Source organism: Ceratosolen solmsi, unplaced genomic scaffold (genome assembly GCF_000503995.2).
Source record: "Ceratosolen solmsi marchali unplaced genomic scaffold, CerSol_1.0 scaffold2, whole genome shotgun sequence".
NCBI lineage: Eukaryota > Metazoa > Arthropoda > Insecta > Hymenoptera > Agaonidae > Ceratosolen > Ceratosolen solmsi.
The window spans coordinates 2,797,496-2,818,631 of NW_011948422.1; the positions used below are offsets into that span (position 1 = coordinate 2,797,496).

General features: G+C 29.7%; 1 protein-coding gene across 2 annotated transcripts in view; it reads left to right on the forward strand.

Annotated features, from left to right (window-relative positions):
* The window catches only part of Vha100-2 (V-type ATPase subunit a family protein Vha100-2), a 51,352-nt gene that overhangs the window by 6,926 nt on the left and 23,290 nt on the right, over positions 1-21,136 (forward strand). The window contains exon 1 of one of the 2 annotated variants that reach the window (XM_011499060.1): positions 12,113-12,152. The exons of the other annotated variant lie outside the window; for it this stretch is intronic. The gene's annotated coding sequence lies outside the window, so the exon portion shown is untranslated. Of the gene's footprint in view, positions 1-12,112; positions 12,153-21,136 lie in introns of those variants that run through there. 2 annotated transcript variants of the gene reach the window in all.

Genomic DNA, 21,136 nt, shown 5'->3' on the forward strand with positions numbered 1-21,136 from the left:
GGAAAGGTGCGACAGAAAAATAGTGCGCGATGGCGGAATGATGATAGGTTTTACTTCTTCACAAAAATTGAGCGAGACTCTTAACCAATGACAACCATAAATTCATTAAAAGTTACACCTGACAACTTCCGTCACCACATGCGTGTGCCCCCACACATAATGATATCTCTAGAACATGACGGTCGACAAGGTATATATATATATATATGTGTGTGTGTGTGTGTGTGTGTGTGTGTGTGTGTGTGTGTGTGTGTGTGTGTGTGTGTGTGTACTGTGAGACAGGGGGGAGGGGAGAGAGAGAGAGAATGTTTGTGTGAGGGTATGGTGAAGGCCGGGTGGGAGGGAGCCATTATATGCTTGGTGGGGGGACGGGGGGGGGGGTCCGGGGCGTCGGCGTCGATGACCTACCGCGGTCAGACGTTCACACACCGACGATACACTGATACACAAGTGCGAAAATGTGACGCGGTGCGATGATCCGTGTTGGCAACTTATTATGAAGCTTCGTTCGCGCGAGCTTGAGACTTGCTTTCTTAAACACAACCGGGGCACGCAATTTCACAGACGAAACAGTGAGGCGGTACGCGAGTTCACCGCCATAAGAATTAACAAAACAATGGGAGTTTCGATTTCGTCGAGCATTGTCGTTACTTCATTTGCATACACTTGAGAAAGGATAAACTCGCAAAGCCAGACGTTTTATCTGCATTTTCATCGGGCGTATTATAAGCCAATGGCCCTAGACGTTCTTCAATTAAAAAATACGGAATCTAAGATAGAGAAAGTAGGAATAACATAATTTTGTGTGTGTGTGTGTGTGTGTGTGTGTGTGTGTGTGTGTGTGTATGTGAGCATTTCCGAGCATGGTCAATATGTATATTTATATACGTATAAAGATGTACTACTTGCTCTTACCCTATATTATTGAAAAGTAGGAATTTCTTTATTTCTTTGTCAAGAAAACTTTGTTGAAAAATCGTTATAAGTATCATACGAAATAATGCGAGATATTTGTAAATTATGTTAAATTAATTATCATGGGTAATTATGATAATACGGGTAATAATTAATTATATGCATAATTATGAGTATAATAACAATTTTATAAAATATTTCTCTCATTATATAATATTACATAATCATTTATTCAGTTTGTTAATCAGTTAATATTTTTGAACAAATAAATTATACCATTAAAATTTGCATGGACCTTAATGTTTTCTATATTGACATTATAGAAATAATAAAAATATTGTGCATAATGCTTAATTAATATAAATTTGAAATAATACACTATCATTGCTAAATATAATAATATATCTAATGTTCTAAAATTGAATTTGATATTATTTGCAACGAAAACTGTAAAAAATTGACATTGATAATCTAAGAGAAATTAGAAAGTTATAGCTTATAAATAGAAGTAAAAATAATTTTAAAAATCATTGAAATCTTATTCAAGATCTAGAACAATGTTATTTTCTTTTATTTATTTATTTAAAAAAAAAAAAAAAAAAAAAAAAAAAATTGTATCACATTGTCAGTGAAGCTAAATATCATAATTAATAAGATTTTACTTGAAATACATTTGCTCATTCATCTATATAATTAATTAATTCGGAATATGTGTGGGTTTGTGTTTACGTGCATGTGCGCATATAAGTGCGTATACGTAAGTAACAAAAATAACATTTAGCAAAGGTAGATTTTACGTAGTCATGAGTACGTATATTACTAGATTATATACTTATATCTTCAAATCTAAATTTACAGAAACATATGACGTGCGAAGAATTTCAATAAATTTTATTATATAAGTTTTGTTCAAAATCTCAAATTAAGTTGTTCAATGAAATATAAATTGGACTGAATCCACTTTGTTACACTTGAATTTAGATATATTGGAGTGCTATTTCTGGTGAGATTTTAATTGATTATACATATTTTGCTTGTTTCTTAAAATTGTATTTAAATTTATATCATAGATAATTTCCATTTAATTTCATTTTATATCAAAGTACAATTAAAATAAAATAATCAACATTGTGAAAATAAGGATAATCCTAATGAAATATAATTATGTATTTTTATTCAAAGATTACAACGGCAGTTCAAATAATAAATAAATGTAACACTGAGTATATTAGTTATTAGGGTAAAGCTGGTTTTAACACATACAATTAAATAATCCTAACAGAATTACTAGAAAATACTTTGAATTTTATTTAAGAATATGCGTACATACATACATATGTATATATATATATATATATATATACATAATAGTTTGTAAATAAAAATTAAAAAAATGATGAATATTACTAAATCCTTATTTAATGAAATATGTATATTTACTATTTACAATAAAATAGCGCTAACGAAACGGAAATATGTTGTACACGGTAGTTATTTTTGTAAAATTGTTTCTGTTTTATTTTGCAATTCATAGCTACAATTCAATAGTATAAAAGCTCAATATTTCGTAAAATATTTTATTCGTTATATACAACATACTTAATTCAAGGTTAATCGTAATTAATTAATTATCCATTCAATTTTGAAAATTTTTATAATAACAAAAGATGAATAATGAAATTGTACAGGTAGTTATCAATAATCATAATTTGTATATATATATATATATATATATATATATATATATATATACATGTGTGTGTATGTATGTATAATAAAGTATTAAGAATTTATTTAATGAAAGTATACATTATATTTATATAATATTGTTGCTCGTATCGATTATAGATGTAGTATGAAATGTATGGATTACTATTAATTTTTAAATAGTTAATAGATAAATATTACTTTGTTTCGCAATTCAATTATAACATTCAATAATAACTATATTTAACTGTATAACTTTATGAAACTTTTATAATAATTAATAAGCTAAAAAGAGTTTGTAAATTTATGCTATAATTTAGAGCATTGATTTAGAATTTTAAAAATTATTTTGAATTATTGAATTTTAAAGTAAATGAATACGACTCTTTCAACTGATTTAACTATTAAATTATTAAATTGAAATTTCTAATATTTATAATTTATAACCAATTTTCAAACTAATTCAAAAGAAAATTGCTCGATACGAAAGGCACGGAAGCAACGTTGACGCAACAATTATGAAAATATAATTAATTGTTATTACTCTTAAAAAAAAAAAAAAAAAAAAAAAAAAAAAAGAGAAAGAAAAATGAAAAAAATGATTGGAAAATGCTGGATTAATTATCCTGAAATATTATTTAATTATTAGGTGAAATGGGAGGTGATGGTATGAAGTCTGAAAAATGTATCAACCTATAATGATTCGTAGTAAATCGAGTCAAGACCAGATAAAATTCTTCTTTGGCATAGTGTTATTCTTATCTATAAATAAGAGTTGCGCACATAAGAAGCTATATTATCGCACTGGGGTGATAAGAAAATGATGTATAAATGTAAAAATCGATGTTTGTGGCTTTCTTTTAATTTATATGGAAAGGCGCCGCACTAATAGCGGATAAACGCGAAAGCTTTTTGATGTAGTATTTTTTTTTTTTTTTTTTTTTTTTTTTTTTCCCCCTTTTTTACGACCATCGCGTACATTTTTCATCCAAATAGAATAATTGGTTGAAGTATGATATAAGAGACAATTATTTTCATTAAAGGATACTAATCTGACGTGATAGATGTATATTCGCTAAATCGCTTACTTTATTTAATCAGAGGAAGTAAATACATTTTTACATTAAATCCTTTTAAGCGATAAATATTTTGTTTACATAATAGATCGGATTTGTTCATGAATTTTGAACCTTAAGTACATGTCATTTCCAATATCGATATAACAACAAATATTATATCAAACCTATCGTGTATTTAATATCGTAACAAGTGTTTATTTATTACAATGAAACATCATCGTACAGCTTTTTATTTATTTAATATTTTTATTTATTTTTATTTAATACAGTCTATAAAATAATTAAATACATAATTTTTAGCTATGATATTGAAAATGTATAAATTCTTTAATAGCTATAATTGTTTAAATAGGATATAATTGTTAAACTTTTTAATTAAAGCATTGTTCAAGAAATAATAACTAAAGTGTAAAAGATATAATTAAAACTTGTATGAAGTCGAAAGGTTAAATGCATTTTTATCGAAATACACTTTCTTACCCATAAAATCATTCTCGTATAAACGAACTAAATAGATTTTCTTAAGGCTACCGGTGAAGTTTACTATTCAAATATACATTGAAAGCCTGCGAATTAAATACTACCTTTAGAATATTTAAAGAAAATTAGAATCTACACTTATACGTTGTAAAATATACAATTTATATTATAATGTGATGCTTGCGATAGTGTTAGAAGAAGTTGAATCAAATTGCAGTCGCCGAGGCAGATTTCCATGAAAATTTCGACAATTTATTATATTTACGAATTAGCTAAACGCCATATCGCCTATATTAAGCAACAAATCGGATTTATAATATTTGTTAAAAAGAAAAAAAAATAGAAAGAAGAAAGAAAAAAAAAACATCGATACTCTCTTCAACTTCATTTCAATTTGCCATTTCATATTATAATTATTTACCTATAATTCTCATATCGACATTAAAAAGTACAAAGTTACCAAACAAGTTTTCTTTTACACTATAAAAGTACTGCGCGATCGCTTCTATGAACTTTGCGACAGACGCAAACGAACAGGGAATTGAAATCCGGCTAAGCCAATTAATCGACCTCGATCTTTGGCCGATATTAATTACTAATAGCGCCGTCATTCGTCTAAGCGCATTCCAACTTATTGCTGCGATGAAATCTTACGCTTTTTTACACATTTTATTCTTCAGTGGAAATAATATTTCTGCGTGTGGTAATTGTATATTAATGGCTAAGGACGGGGTATATAATAATCCATGATTTTGCTGATAATTAAATACAGTGATTTTGGCTTTGTTGTTAGATATATTTCTTGTAATTATAATTTTTATTAAGGTCGCATATAATTTAATTTAATTTATATGATATTCGACCCAGCCACTGATTTACCTTAGTGTATTGTTGAAGAATTTCACATCATGAAAATTATCTAGCAAAGCGCATTATAGTTTGGACATAATTATATTTCGACAATAACAGCTCCTTACCATTCAATGTCTCGGTATAATAAAATTCATATGATTTGTTGAAAATACTTTTTCGATCATACATATCACCGGTTTTACCTAGGCCTTAGACAAAAAATTGGCTTATTATTTTGAAATACTTATTTTCTCATTGTTTATTAATACTATTAAAACTATAGAATAAAATATGTTGATAATCTATTGTAAACTTCTCATCGTACTTTTCATACAGGAACAAAGAACTATCCGCAACAAAAACATATTGAATTAATATGTCAAATATTTCAAACTTATATAACTTATGTTATATTTATATTTAGAATGCTTATAATGTTTTATACAGAGAAGGACTATTTTTTACTATTTTCGAAATTCGTATTAAAATAAGAATGTTGAAATCACAGGCAATGGATACAATATTTAAACCTTCAGTTATTTGTCGGGTGATAGTGAGATAATAGTGTATATGAATAATAATACTTCTTAATTGCGTAAAAAAAAAATGCGTACATTTCCGTTTTAAGTAGTGTAAAGTAAGCGTGAAATCAAAAATATAAAAATGAACGTGTCGCTAAAATAGGAAATTGATTAAAAATTTTACTTATAAAATGCTGACAGTTACAAAACTGCATTTAGGCAGTTATTCAGGTTGATTATTGCTATAGAAAATATTTAATTTATTGTTTATAATACGAAGTATAATATCAATGCGAATGTTGTTGAAACTATAAATATTAAATGCAATTTATTTTGCAATGTAATATTAAACATTTTCTAGCATTATATAATTTAATATATATATATATATATATATATATATATATATATATATTGCAGTTTTAATATTATGGATTCATATATTGTAACTTTTATTTTCAATTTTCTCTATTATATTTGTCCAAAAATATAAATGTACGATTGCTTATATTGCATTAATAAAAGTAATATATTGTAATGATTTTTATTCAATGTCATAAATATATTATAATGACAATAATCATGATAAAAATGTGAATAATACATGACTTTCAATAATAATAATAATAATAATAGATATATCAAACATATAAGAATTAATTTAAAAGAATAAAATTTAATGTTATTTATGTCGTATGAAAACGCATAATTAAAATTTTTTTTTAAATAAATGTATCATACATATGATTGAAAGATTATTCAAAAAATGATTCCCAAACAGATGAACTAATGATCTGAAATTTTCATTTAATTTAAAAAGTAGGATTTACGTAGATGGAATCTTCAAAACCTTCTATATCCTATTAATGAATTGATTATTTCATAAAAATATCGACATTATATAAGCATCTGGTCAATATTAACGTACACTGACCATTAAAGAGTATTTCTAATGACGCGCAACCCCACTAGCGTAAGCCTTTAACCCGATTCTGTCGTAAAAAAACGTCAAACTCGTGTAATTATATATATATATATATATATATATATTATGATTTTTCAATACTTATGTGCGTTTGTTATTATTAAACTAATATTGATGCAAGTTTATGCGTGAGTCATGATGCATAGTTTGCATCATATATAATAACGCTATTATCCATTAGAAAAAGACATATAGCGTCCTTTCCCTTGTCCTTCTTCCCTTCAATTACACGAAAATGTATAATTTAGTTTAGTTCATTATCGAAAATTGATAATTTTGGAAAAAGCAGTGCTGAGCAGGGGAGAGGTATTCAGTCATAAGGTGCGAATACCCATAGCTGACCGGAAATAGCTCACTGTGATATGCATTCTGATCATATATCAAGCTCAATGTTGTATTTTTAGTCGCGCGAGTGTTATGTGTCTTACGTCGTATATCAAGCTTCGTCCAGTAGTAGCACGTGCTTATATATACTTGGTCCACTTTAATACATAGGTGTTGGTAGAATTTCGCGGCTTTCAACTGACCTCTCATAATATATGTTTATTGACTGGTGTATCTTTTTAACGTATTAAAATCGAAAGCTCTTTCTCTCGAACGGACAATTTATGTAGCTCTTGGTGAGATGAGAATATATATATATATATATATATATATATATATATATATATGCATATGTGTGTGTGTGTGTATGCAAATATTTATGAGTACATGCTGGATAAGTACAATTAAACTCGTAGTACTTAAAAATAAGAAATTTTCGGATCGTAAAATATGCTGTGAAATGTACTATAGATTGCCAAGACTCGTGAATTTAGAAATAATGAATAATTTATTTATGCTTAAGAAAGCATTTTGAATTATTAAATTATTTCACTTTCATCGTTTCCATAATCAATTTTGAATAAAATTTTAAAAAGTAATTGACCTTGTTGTAAATTTTGCTACGTCATAATTCTAATCGTTTTACTGAATCTTACAAATATAATCAAATAATCATCGTAATGTCTTTATCAATATTGTCTTAGTATTATTTTTGGTACAGAATTAAATGAGATAAATGTTATACAATTTCGTAAAGTAATTAAATTCTAAGGGAATATTGAAATTGAAAACTGGTATTTATTTGTTTGTTTTTAATGCATTTGAGATTGTATTTTATTAGTCAACGAAGATGTAGAATTTTAATAAAATATTTAATATTTATATTAATATTAATTTATTAAATTCTTATAAGGATCAGTAGATAACAAAACTTGTATAAAATATTTTACTAAAATTAAGAGACGATGTAATCTACGTTATAATGCAATATAAAATATATATTTGGATAAAATTATATTCAAAAAGTAAAAGCAAATTATCTGAGTTGCATAAATATGTAAGAAAGTATAAATAAATTATCATTACATTGATTTTCATGTTGAATACATTTAAATTGATATTTTTATAAATGTAGTAAATGTTAAAAATTTTCATATAATTTTATAATTTAAGAATTATTATATATTTTATTTTTAACATAATCCATTCATTATATATGTATTTAAAAAAAAAATTTCTTTCAATACTTCTAAAAAAAGAGGTAAGAAACCGATAATTCTGTATTTTATTTTCTTAATGACATATTTCTTGTTTTTGCAACTTAAAATAGTGAATTAATCGAAAAATTGTGTTCTAGCAACGTTATAATTATCTTTAATGTTCTCGTATGATAACATTTCTTTTGTTTTGAAAATCTCGCAAAATTTGTTCTAAATCTTTTACAAAATCATAAATTAAAAAACTATTTTTCCTTACGCTGATAATTTTAATATTACTTTAGTAAGACAATCAACTTTTACCACTTGAAAATAAAATTCACTTCAAGATTTATAGATTTCCCTTTTGTGATATTACTATTTTTTTTTTTTTTTTCTTAAAACATTTTTTTCGAAAAAGAAAATTGTTAATTTATCCGTTGAATACGTGTGCGTTCCTCTTTCTGTCCGCCTTGTTTTCACTAAAAGAAAAATTTAATATTATTCTGCTAAACGATTATAAGATATTGTTGTGACAATTATTGATATTCCGATTTATTAGATTTTATAAAGTATGTTCGTCACATTGTAATTTTATAATTGCGAGCTTAGTAACCTCGCCGAGGTAAAATATAAAAAGATAAATTATTTCGAAACATATTTGTCCTAACAAAACTGAGAATAGCAACGCGGGTGTATATCGAACAAATTTTATTTAAAAAATTTACATCAAGCGTAAGATATAATTAAATTAGCAACTTTCCTTCGAGTCTTAAATTACAAGTATCATTGTAGCAGCGAGAAGCGATTATTTACACAAAAAGACTAACCTGATCTTACGTAAAATAAGCCATAATCTCGGAGAAGCGTGTAAAGCAAGCGAGTCTGGGCAACAACGCCGCTAATACAACAATTTGACAAATAATGGAAAAATCGTAATGGCGGTCGGCCGTGTTCTAGGAAATCCACGGCAACTCAATTGAAATTGAAAATTCCGTGAGCTGCGAGCAAAGCGAGAATTTCGCCTGGTGAAGCTCGTAAGGCACTCGGAGCCTCGGTCCCGACGCGCCGCAATAACGAGAGCCAATCTAACGCCTCTAGACCCATTTATTCACTCTCGTTCTCACCCATCGAGAAGACAGAGATAAGGCGCGCACACGCACGCACGCCCGTACGGAGAGGGAAGGAGGAAGCTCTCGATCGGTCGGTGGTCGCGCAAGGCGCGCCAACAGTCCGAATGGTTATTAGGGTCACTCAGTCGCTGATTGCCACCCAAGGTTCTTGCTGTTTAGGCATTTCGTGTGTATACGCACACGTGCGCGTGCGTGCGCGCTGTCGCGTGGGACGAGCGGCCAACGAAACGAGCTACGGCGTCGCGAATTCGCATTTCTTCGGCGCATTGCTTGCTTTTCCTCTCTCTCTCTCTCTCTCTCTCTCTCTCTCTCTCTCTCTCTCTCTCTCTCTCTCTCTCTCTCTCTCCTCCCCTCGGCAATAATCTTTCATCCTTTGGCCGGGGTCGATGAATAAGCGTAGGAGCGCTAACTATTGCGTGATCTGGTGCGACGAGTAGCGCATTATTACACGAACGGAATAATTAATAATCGAATCCGAGTCCGGGAGATGCGCTTTTTCCGGCATGATGAGTCGTTCGACCAGGTGAGTAAGTAGGCGGTTACACCTACTGACGAACTTGTTATTATTCGAGCTCTACTAAATGACACTTTATTTCTCTATGTGTTTAACCTTCTTTTCCATTTTCGAGCGTTATGAAACTTTGTGTAATATCTGAATTTCCGTTCACGTGCTAATTACGATAATAACAAGTAAATAAATTTGTACTTCTTTATTTATTCGTAATTTGTTTTTTCATTTTTATTCTTTTTTTTTTTCCTTTTTTTTTTTCTTTTTTTTTTATAATTAACCTCTGTTAAAGATCAAGCATGTGTCTATTTTTTTAATAATTGGATGAGACACGTCAAAGCGCGCCGTTATACTATTCATATTAATAAAACTTATTAAACTTGGTAAGCTTAATAATTGCATTAACGTGGCCATATAAATGAAAATACAGATGTTTTTTTTTTTAATTTTTTAACCATAATAGTTTTCATTCGTCATACAATAATTAAATAACAATTTATTATTACTAGAGTGTCTGTTGTAATTACTACAATTTTTGTATGTGAATGTTTATATAGTTTATTGTATATACTGTGGCAGATATATGAATTTTCAAAATTATTCACAAATCTAAATAATTATGTAGACTGCAAACCTATCATTTTTAAAATATCATTTTAAAATAGCATTATGTAAACAACGATTAAGTCATGAATCTTCGTATACAAATTATCAAGTATACGTAAGTAAGTATATAATCGCACTACTTTATTATTTTAAAATATGTCTTATTTAAAATATGCTTTTTGCTTTTTGTCTGAAAACGCAATGTTATGCAGAACTTAGATGCCATTGAACATCAAAGATGACGAGTTCGATCAGCGTCGTACTCGGTAATATTTCGCAAATAAATTCTAATTTTAGCATTGAAATAGAAACTTTCAACACAACATTGTATTTATAATATATAAATATGACAAATGCAGCATTGAATAATTTTAATGAGGCAAAGCTTTTATTTAGTACCAAATGTACAAAATTTATATTATGCACCATACGCAAATATAAAAAGTTTTTATCTACATCCATTATAATTAATCATCTTTAAATCTTTTTTCTTTTCTTTTCTTTTTTTTTTTTTTAATATTGTACATAAGCTTTGTTACTTTGCTTGGTTATTAACTGTATTGGAACAAAGAGTAAAATGAAGTTTCAAATATTTAAAAAATTATTTGAACTTGTCAGACGACTGATAACCGTGGCATATTACATAAATATGAGATATTATTGGTTCTGATTAGCAAGTCTATTAAAATTAATATAATTCGATAATTATATTCATTAAAAACTTGATTATTCTTAATCTGTGTTTGAATAATTTCAGATGTAAGCAATTGCTTTTGAATCGAATACTGTTAAAAACAAAAAACAAAAAATTTTAAATTTAACGCTAAATTTTTAATTAACATCCCCTTGCCTAAGACTCCTTATTTCTATGTCAAGTGTGAAATAAAATAATCTATTTTTAATGGTTATAATTGGTTATTTACTGGCGCAAGCATATACTTCTTCGTGCACGTAGAATCAATGTACTTTCTAAATAATCAATTACCTGTTACTTCAAGTATTTGATTATTAAATACTTATTGGTTAGAGTTAATCTATAATTATTTTCACGTATTTTGTCGGGATTGAGCCGGGATAATTATAAATAAAACTCCTAAAAATAAAGCCATTATTACAAATTTATATGTTTAATTTCATGAAACGTTACTCGAGGTCATCAGCAATACACGATTACTCATCATTCTAATTATCACGTGATATTAATTTACAAATTTACATTTTAAATTATAATTCCTTATACACACGTTTTCCACAATTTCCGAACGAGGTTAGAATAATTAGACATGGAGAAAAAAGCCGAAACGAAACGAAAAAAAAAAAGAAAAAAAAAAATAGGAAACAATGATCCATTCTGAAGAGTAAATAACGTCCTGCTCGTGTTGGTAAAAGCAAAGTGTTCGTGCGGTAGAATTGCTCGACACTTTTGTTCTGTTGATTTTATCGAACACCAGGGCGTAACTCGACTATATAGCCGAACTCGTCGCTAGGGCTTGGCATCCATTTTCCCTCTCTATCGCGCTCGTTTTTCCCCTCTCTCGTCTGTCCCTCCTTACACGCTACGTGCATTTCACCGGCTAACTGCATCGGATTTTCAGCGTCGGGCAGCGCAAAAGGCCGGACATCGCCGTCGAAATCGAAAACAAAAAAAGATTACCTTTCATCGCACCCGTCACCGTGCCCACACTTTTCTTCGCGCCTCCCGTCCCCAGGGGAAATTTTCTCGCTCGCCCTTCTTCTATCTGCGCCGGCTCAGTTTGCGCTTATATGGATCAGTGGGGCCAGGTGACGATCGCGACATTGAAATACATCGAGTTTACACGCTAATGGCCAATCGATTGCTCTGCAGGTAAGTTTAACGAAGAAGGACAGATGTCGTCGTAGCCGCTCTGATAATACCGAGTCGCCAAAAAGGATTCGCGTGTGCGAATCTCGTCTAATACGCGCTTTGTAATCGCTGCTTATTTAGGATTTTGAAAATGCCCGTGAAAAGAGTGAGTGGTTATTTTCATCGTTAATGCATTTATTTTCTTGAGTTCTCCGATTCTCGTCGTTGTGTTGTCTTCGGGAGACTGCTTTTACGAAATAAGTAATTGATCCGCTTTGTTTACCAAATTGATATGATTGGGAAAAAAAAAAAATTCAATAAATTCGAAACGATATCTAAATTATAGTTAATTATAGTTTGAGTTATTATTTTTAAGGGGAACGTGTGCGATATCAATGTTTGAACGACATTAAGTTGCTCACGACTGTAAATAGTGCATATTTTCATGAATTTTGAAGATTTGCGATGTTAAACGATAAGCATGTTAATTTAAGAAAATTATGACGCAATTTCACTTATACTCGTATTATCTGTTTTCTTCTTATTCTTTTTTCATTTTCAGCTGAAACTTTATTCCTTTGTCTCATGTATCTGAGGAGGAATGAAATTTTCCTATCTAATATTTGCATCGATCTTAACTATGTGGCTTGCATATACATAATGATTTTACACAACAGTAAAAATTCTTTTTACTGCTAAGTAATTTAATGCACTACTCCGATATTCATATATCCAATCTATAAAAAAAAGAAACCGTGAAGATTGATACGATCGATGTATAATCAACTTGATGATTTTAATCTTATTTAACTTTCTTATCTATTTCGATATATTGAATGGCCATACTCGTTACGTGAAAATTCCAACTCAACGTTATAATGACAATTTTCTTTATGCAATTAGTTAGAATTTCATTTAATTAATAGATTGGCCTTGGGACTTAGGAACTTCTGATATGTCAGTCAATTAATAGTACGAGGTAAACTCTTACGCCTTTAATTTCTATTTTCTATTATTTTAAATAATTAAAAACTTTGAAGGTTTAATAAAACATTTCGAAAAATAATATATCACCGTGCATTATAAAAATCTATTTCTGTTTTACTGATTTCTGTTTGATTATTAAATTACTTCTTTGTTATTAAAGAATATAAAAATTAATTATTGATTTTTATAATAATTGTATGATACTTAGTCATTGCGATAGTAAAAGATTTGCCAAATGCGGGTAAATATTTTTATATTACCAGCTAAATTTAGATCAATTTTATAGTTAAAAAGAGAATGTTTAGTTAAAAAAAGTATATTTCGTTAAACAATGCTTATTTTTTGAAACATTCTTTTCTTAAAGACGCAATTTTAAGTTAAGAAAGCTTAAGAAAATCAATCTTTACTTTATGCGCGTTAAAGTAAACTTTTATTAAATATTAACATTTTTTAAATGAAATTATTCTACAAATTTTTCTTTGCACTTAATAAGGTATTATAAAATTTACAACACAGAGGCAATTATCTTAAAACAATAATACTACATGTTACATGGTAAATAATTATTTAAGGAGTAATTCGTCTACGTATTTACTGATTCTGATCAGGCTTATTTCCATTTAACAATATTCGTATGCAATTAAAACCTTCATATTGAGATTCAGCGTTTCAAATTCTCGTCTTCTCTTTCCTTCGTTGGTAAACAGCCCTGAAATATTGCAAATGCTATAAAGTTGCGTGCGTCACGTTTAACAATAAGACATTATTCGAAGGCTATTTTTCATAATTATTTAGGCACAATATTTTCTTTAATTATTTTAATGCTGTTAATGTTTTAAATTTGACTTTATTATATAACGATTATAGTAATATTGAATATTTAATCTATGCCTTTTTATTACATATAGTAAGAATGCTGAAATTACGTACTCACGCGCTTATATATATATATATATATATATATATATATATATATATTACATTATGTATATATATGATACTTTATTCCCTTATGGTTTTTTTTCTTCTTCATAATCATTCGTGGAGAGGGAGGGATGGAGGCAGGGACGGATGGAGGAAGGGATGGAGGAAGGGAGGGAGGGGTGGGGGGGTATCGATGTACGTTTAATCATAATGCAGATTGTAATATAAATATATGGTAAAGCAATGAATGCATTGAGTATAAACTTTTCAATTACCCAATGAAATGTTGATAGCCGTATAAATCAATGGTTCCTATCGAGAAAGTCACTGGCCCACCACTAATAATGAATAACCATCGTTATTTGCGCAGCGCGTCAATGAAGGAACTTAGATCATTCGTAGGAATAACAAACGCTATAGAGTTCCAAAGAACCGATAATATTAATTTCGCGAATGTCGCTTTGAAAATAGTCCCAGGATTGCGAAACGAGTTTCCGAAATACAAATAACGAAGTTATGGTCAATTTGTAAATGGTAGTGAGCTTCGCGGTCGTGGCCAAACGGTAGTAAACTAGTAAACGCTCGCGGGTGCAATTGACAAATTTACAGACAAACTAAATCGAAACGAACGCCAGAATTAATACGCGCATATCTCATATATTTATGTTTATGAGGGAAATTTGCGCAAGTGCCAATGACACGGGTGGTCGCGAGGCTCCGAGGACACCCATAAAATCGCGCTCCGTGTCCCAATCCCGCGCCATCGTTTCAAAAAATAAACAATGAAAATGAAGAGAGAAAAAAGAAAGGAAAAGAAAAACCTAGGGGAACTAGGTAGCGGCTCTTCTCCAGCGGTCGCTCCAACCACTAAGCCTCGCGTCGAGGTTATTTTCGACGGAAGGAACGCCGACTGCGTTTCATTCAACGACGACGGCGACAGCGACAGCCGCGCTAGGGGAGAAATTATTGTTAGACCGACGCTGACGGAGAAGGCGCACCTATGGAAATGTGCAAGAGTCACGCACGAATGTGCGCAAGGACAGTCTGAAATGGCAAATTAGTAACTAGACTGATGACCCAAATCGCTGCACCACTCGTATATTGTGGAGATAATATTAGTCTTCAATAGCGTAGTTGTATTTTATGTTTTACCTTTTTTTTTTACTTTTTTCTTCTTTTTTTTTTTTTTATCATTATTACTATTGTTATTATTATTATTTTTTTTATTGGTTATCGATATATTCGAGCTTAATTTTACAATGATTTTTCAATGCGCGAGAAAGATTGCCTTTGCGTAGCACTCGTGACTAGTGAAACCGCCTTAAATAGAGAAATGGTGTTTTCCTAACTGAATCGCATTATTATTAAGAGGTCGAGGGAATTATACTCGCCGTTTGTTCATTGTCACATCACATTACCAATGTGCAATTAAACCTATTAATGTAATGTGAAGCAAGTGCTTAGCCCGAATTAGCCAGTCTCGTATTAATAAGACATATTTGTTCACGAATTTTCAAAGTTTGTTATGATTTATTAAGTACACTCGTCGCTACGCTTGGTATAAATATTAGGATCTAGAAAATTTGAAAACATTTATCAAGACTATTAATTATAAAATTGCTATTCCTACTAAAATATAAAATTGTTCATGTTATGAAAGCTGAAATACATTTTTAACTGTTTTGTTGACGAGTAAATTAGTTTGCGTATAGCCGCCAAGATTAACATTTTCGCTTAGTTTTCGATTATTTTGATGATTATTTCTTTGAAAACGATCGTGCCTATCAATTAATTAGCATTTAGCATATAACTTTTAAAATTTTTGAATAAAAACATTCTATATTATTTATTGCAACATAATATATTTAGAATGATAATTGTTAAATTATTCATAAATCTGTTTACATATTATAATTTTAAAGAAATTTTAATTAGACAAATCATTATTCTTTACATCTAAAACATATAATATAAGAATAGAAGTACTTTCAACGATACATTACAAAACATCTCGTACGAAATGTCAGATAGAAATTTGAAGAATATTAATATTATCAGTTTTTCGTTACGCAACATCTCTTTACTTTGTAATGTAAAGAGTACAACAGGATTATTTCCTTTTTTTTAATTATCCGTTGCTCGTTTTGTATAAGTAAGATCTGTCCATCATCAGTGTCATACATTCCCCCACGCGTGGTTATATATCTCTACGCTTGTTCTCTATTACAGTGATCGACTTTATCAGCCGAGCGTATTTTAAGTGAAGAATTCAATTCATTGTATATAATTTGATTTCGTATACACGTGTATGCGTGCGTGCACTGCGCATAATATAGAAAAATTTGCTCTTAAACCATAATATTATAATATGTTTATAAATAATTAAAATGTACGTACCGTACCGTACCAACGTACGTAACGTACCACCACCACCACACCACAACACACCACTATATAACAAAAATGTTAATCTTATAGAAAAAAAACTAAATTTATTATTACAACATAGCGAATGAAAAAATTAATTTTCCTTTTATATTATTGTTATATTTTAAGAAAATATTTTTAAAAACAATTATAAACATCCTTTCATACTTGAATATTATTATTCATTCATTCTTCATCTTCGACTCTAAAAGCCGAATGAATTATAATAATATAATTATAATAATATCGTTACAAAAATATAAATCACACACGCGCATTCCTTTTAAAATCATTGAATTATAAAAACAAAGACTGGATGATATATCTTCCTATATTTCTCTTAAAAATAATTTATTCTTATCTACAACATTTAATTATTTAGAACGAGATTCTTTTTCTCTTTCGCTACCACCCGTCCCCCTTCCCTCCTTGCCAACACCACTATTAAAATAAACTATTTTCTAAAGAAAATACTTAGCCTCTTATTAAGTAAAGAGGCTACCCAAAAATTGCATCACAACGAATAGCACGAATGCTCCATCGCGGATGCGATATAATTATTTAGGGTGTCAGCATCAGTACCCTCACCATACGATCACTGAATACTATGCTCCCGCTAGACAAGGAAGTGTCGAAAGTAATATTTTAAAGCTTATGTAACATCATAGAGACATTTCGTGTTTGGAAAGTGAAATTTCACTGTCCACCTTTCGGCCAAATTCAGAACTAATGAAGCGTTCGAACATTCAATGTCCTTTTTAATCTTACAGGGATCTGCATTACATCCCTACACTGTTTTTTTTAATTAGTCAATTGATGCAATATATTTATCAGTGTTATTAATAAATAAATCTTACAATTGTATTGCTTATTTGTTTATGTTATATGGATTTTGTATTAAAATATATCCATTGATATAATTTCTATAAAAACTACATACATACATATATATATATATATATATATATATATATATATATATATAGGAAAATATTTTAACATTTATTGTAAATCTATATAATCTTATTAAGAGATGGTGGACTTTTATATCATACAATGATGTGAATAAGAAAGTCGGAAAATATTATGTTTAACATTTTCATAATGTATATTTACATTATATTTAGACTTCGGAGCAATTCAATTTTGTATTAAATAACAAAAAATGTGCTCACATAACGTTTATTATCAAATAATATATTTCTATGCTATGAAAAACTTATTCACAGCTCAACGAATTTTGTTTTATTCACATCTTTTTTAGATTATCTAAATATTTTATTTCTAAAGCCTTTAAAAAGCACTTTGAATTTTCGAAAATATTATATTCATCCATTTCTATTCAAAATCTTTTTCAATAACGACGGAATTTTCAAATACGTTAAAAAATAAATGTATAATACCAAATGTCATGTGAATATTTATTAATAATAAGAGTCGGATAATAGAAAATTTAATCGGTATGTTATTAAATATGTTTTGAATATTTATCATATACGGCAAAAGTTGCATCAAGTTTTTTTTCTCTATTACATTATGTTTTCCTAATTTCGTAAAAGAATTTCGGACGGCTATTCTTTATCAGCAGTTTTTATCACCGGAAGTGTGAATAAAAAAAAAATATGGTACTCCGGTACTTTTGAACTTACATATCTGTCACATCTTTCATACAGTCGATGATACATAGTGATAAAAAAAAACTTAAAAGCAAATTAATAATTGATTATATGATCAATCAATATTCTCGCATTATACGTTTATCCTTCACCTGTATATTTTTACATTTTTATAAATATATAAATAATGACTTAATTTTTAAAAGACAATTTCATATGTTCCCTTAAAAATAATTAGGTTTGATATAAAATCAATATCAAGGTAATAAAAAAAAATAAATAAATAAATAAATAAATAAGTAAATAAACGAAGAAAAAAAAAAGAAAAGAAAAAATAAACTATATGTCATACAAATATCTCATTCTTGTTCGCCAACTGTGCACGCTTCTAAAATATATGAAGTTGACTCTTTATTTGTTATTAAAATTCTTCAAGATAATATAACGTTTACAATTGCATGATAATTAAATGTTGTTACATAAAAACGCACTATTTATTAATAACACAGCAAGTTTCTATCCTCATCTAGAATGTAAAATTAATCTGAAATTCCAGTGAGTAAATAAAAAGATAAGTGTCGTGTATATATACATTTTTTTTTTTTTTTTTTTTTTTTTTTTTTTTTGTTTTTTAATGTTCAATGGCACTTACGAATGCCTTTCTGTAGAAAAATATATTTTTCAAAAGCGTCCGTTTATTTTTGCATTTAAGACACGTCTCGTCTACTTGCAAGCAAAATATTTCCTTTTTAACGACTTTGATCTATGACTGACTGTAAGCCGACATGCGCACAGCTTCAATTTACATATAGCTTCAAGGTTACAATAATCCTGTACACAAAAGGATATTCCTTAATAAGGTGAAATTTACATAGTATTATGGCGATAACTAAATACGTAAATCCTTAAAATCGTTAAGCGAAATGAGAAAAAATATCAGGGCAGTGGAAGGTAATTGCAGACGATTAATATGTGTAGACGATGAAAATGAAGAGAGACGTAGCAGCATGGAGAACACAGATTCGTCTTTCGACCGCATTGACGGGCCATCGGCATGAGCAGGGGAAATGCTACGAGGGAGAGGGACATCGAGCGGTTTACGATAATCTTTGGGGAACGTGCTGGGCAACTCACGGAGACGGCGTTCGAATCATTGGACTGCCATCTTACACGCGCCCGGGCTACTTGTACGAGACGTAGCAGCGGATGGAGTCGCGTCTTGGCCCGATGACGGCGTGCGTGCGACATTATCGCGGCCGAGCGCCGCCACGAGGTTATTCGCGTTATCGTCAGCGGGCGCGTGTGCGTTAACACGGGAGAGATCCGTACGTGGGCAGGCGAAACGCGGCTCGTCCGCTCGAAATTGAGTGTTGCCCGGAGCGCCGTAAACGCGGATTATCCGAACGATGTGGTTCATTGGGTAGAGAACCAAATGCGTGTCAAAAGCTTTTCCGGGGAGTCGGTCACGCGGGTTGTGACGTCGCTCCCAGCTTGGCGTTCATTACGTGTGCTCTGGCGGTAAATAACGTCTCGCGCGGCATGTGATACGATCGTTTTATCTTTCATTCGTTAGGATGTCGATGCAGTGCTCAATTTTTAAGATATTGGATTAGTTTATTGTTTATGGCTATCGATGTCGCTATCGATTAAGCCCTTACATCCGCACGATTATTAAGAAAGTATTGTTTTTGGAATTTGCATAGTTGTCCTGAGCAATAGAGACGGCGAATATTTGCATGTTGTATCGGATTTATCATGATCTTTGGGCTATTTTTATTAAAAAAGCTATTCGTTTTTATCCTGCCAACCGCACTGTGGGTTCTTAAGCCGATTATGAATTTTTTAATTCTTTACTTTTAAAAAGTATATAATCGAATTACTCTTTATTTGTAATTACATGCAATGAAGAAATTTCAAGTTGCTATGGGATTGTATTAATAGATTGAATTACATTTTTGAAAGTGAATAATTTATGTACCCTAACTCGTAATATTTGCCAAGGTATTTTGTTTCTATTACGAACTGCTAGCTTAAAGTTTTTGAAAATGTAAATCGACTTTAATTTCATACATATTTTATACATACAATTTATCAGAAAGTGTAATGAAATTAAAGTGAATGAACTCTCCTCAAGCTCTCATCAAGCTCTCCTCAGCTTGAAATTTAAATTTACCTGAACGATAAAAGCCTGCTACGAATAAGCTATTCAAGGAAATATAGTTTGATTAAATGTGTGGATTTTACTGTTCCATTAAAACAATATATTCCTCTTGACTAGTTTAAATGAAATGGAGCCAATACTTTATACGGCAATTATCCCAGCAGGATGTATTATTAAAGAATGAAAGTATATTAAGTCGATGAATTAATTTATGCTTCTTTAGAATTTTGGAAAGTAATGAGATTCAAATTTTATTTGAACGATAATTTTGAATTGAGAAAGGCCAAATGCAAATTGACGTTTCATTGTGTTTTTGTAAAAAATTTTGTCATCATATGCATTCATCATTAAGATTATTGAACATGTGCTATAACAAAAACTTATTATCTATAATCCAAGTGAAATTTCTGTTATAATCAAGAGAATTTTATCTGATAACTTAATATAAATTTCTTTTACGTTCGGAAAATTATTCAATCAATTATATTATACAACCATTTTAATTATATCACTACTTTACAATAATACTCTTACTAACATGAAAATTTTTTTCATCTTTAAATAATTCGAGTTATATTACCACACACGTTAGTGCACACAATATAAGGTTACTGTTCTTTAGATAAATTTCATATGACGTTTGGTTTGATACTTACATAAACTCAGTTTCTTTAGTTGTATAGGGCTGTAGGTATTTTTATTTTAAACTGAGATGGTTATAAAAACTTATTGAAAATTTGCAAATTTACATACAGTAATTGATGAAAATTGTTAATAAAACATATAATACATCAATAAAGTATTTTCTTTAGAGAGGATATTTCGTTACAGTTTGCATATTATTACATAATAAAAGATTCTTTCACATTATTCATAAGATTCTATAATTT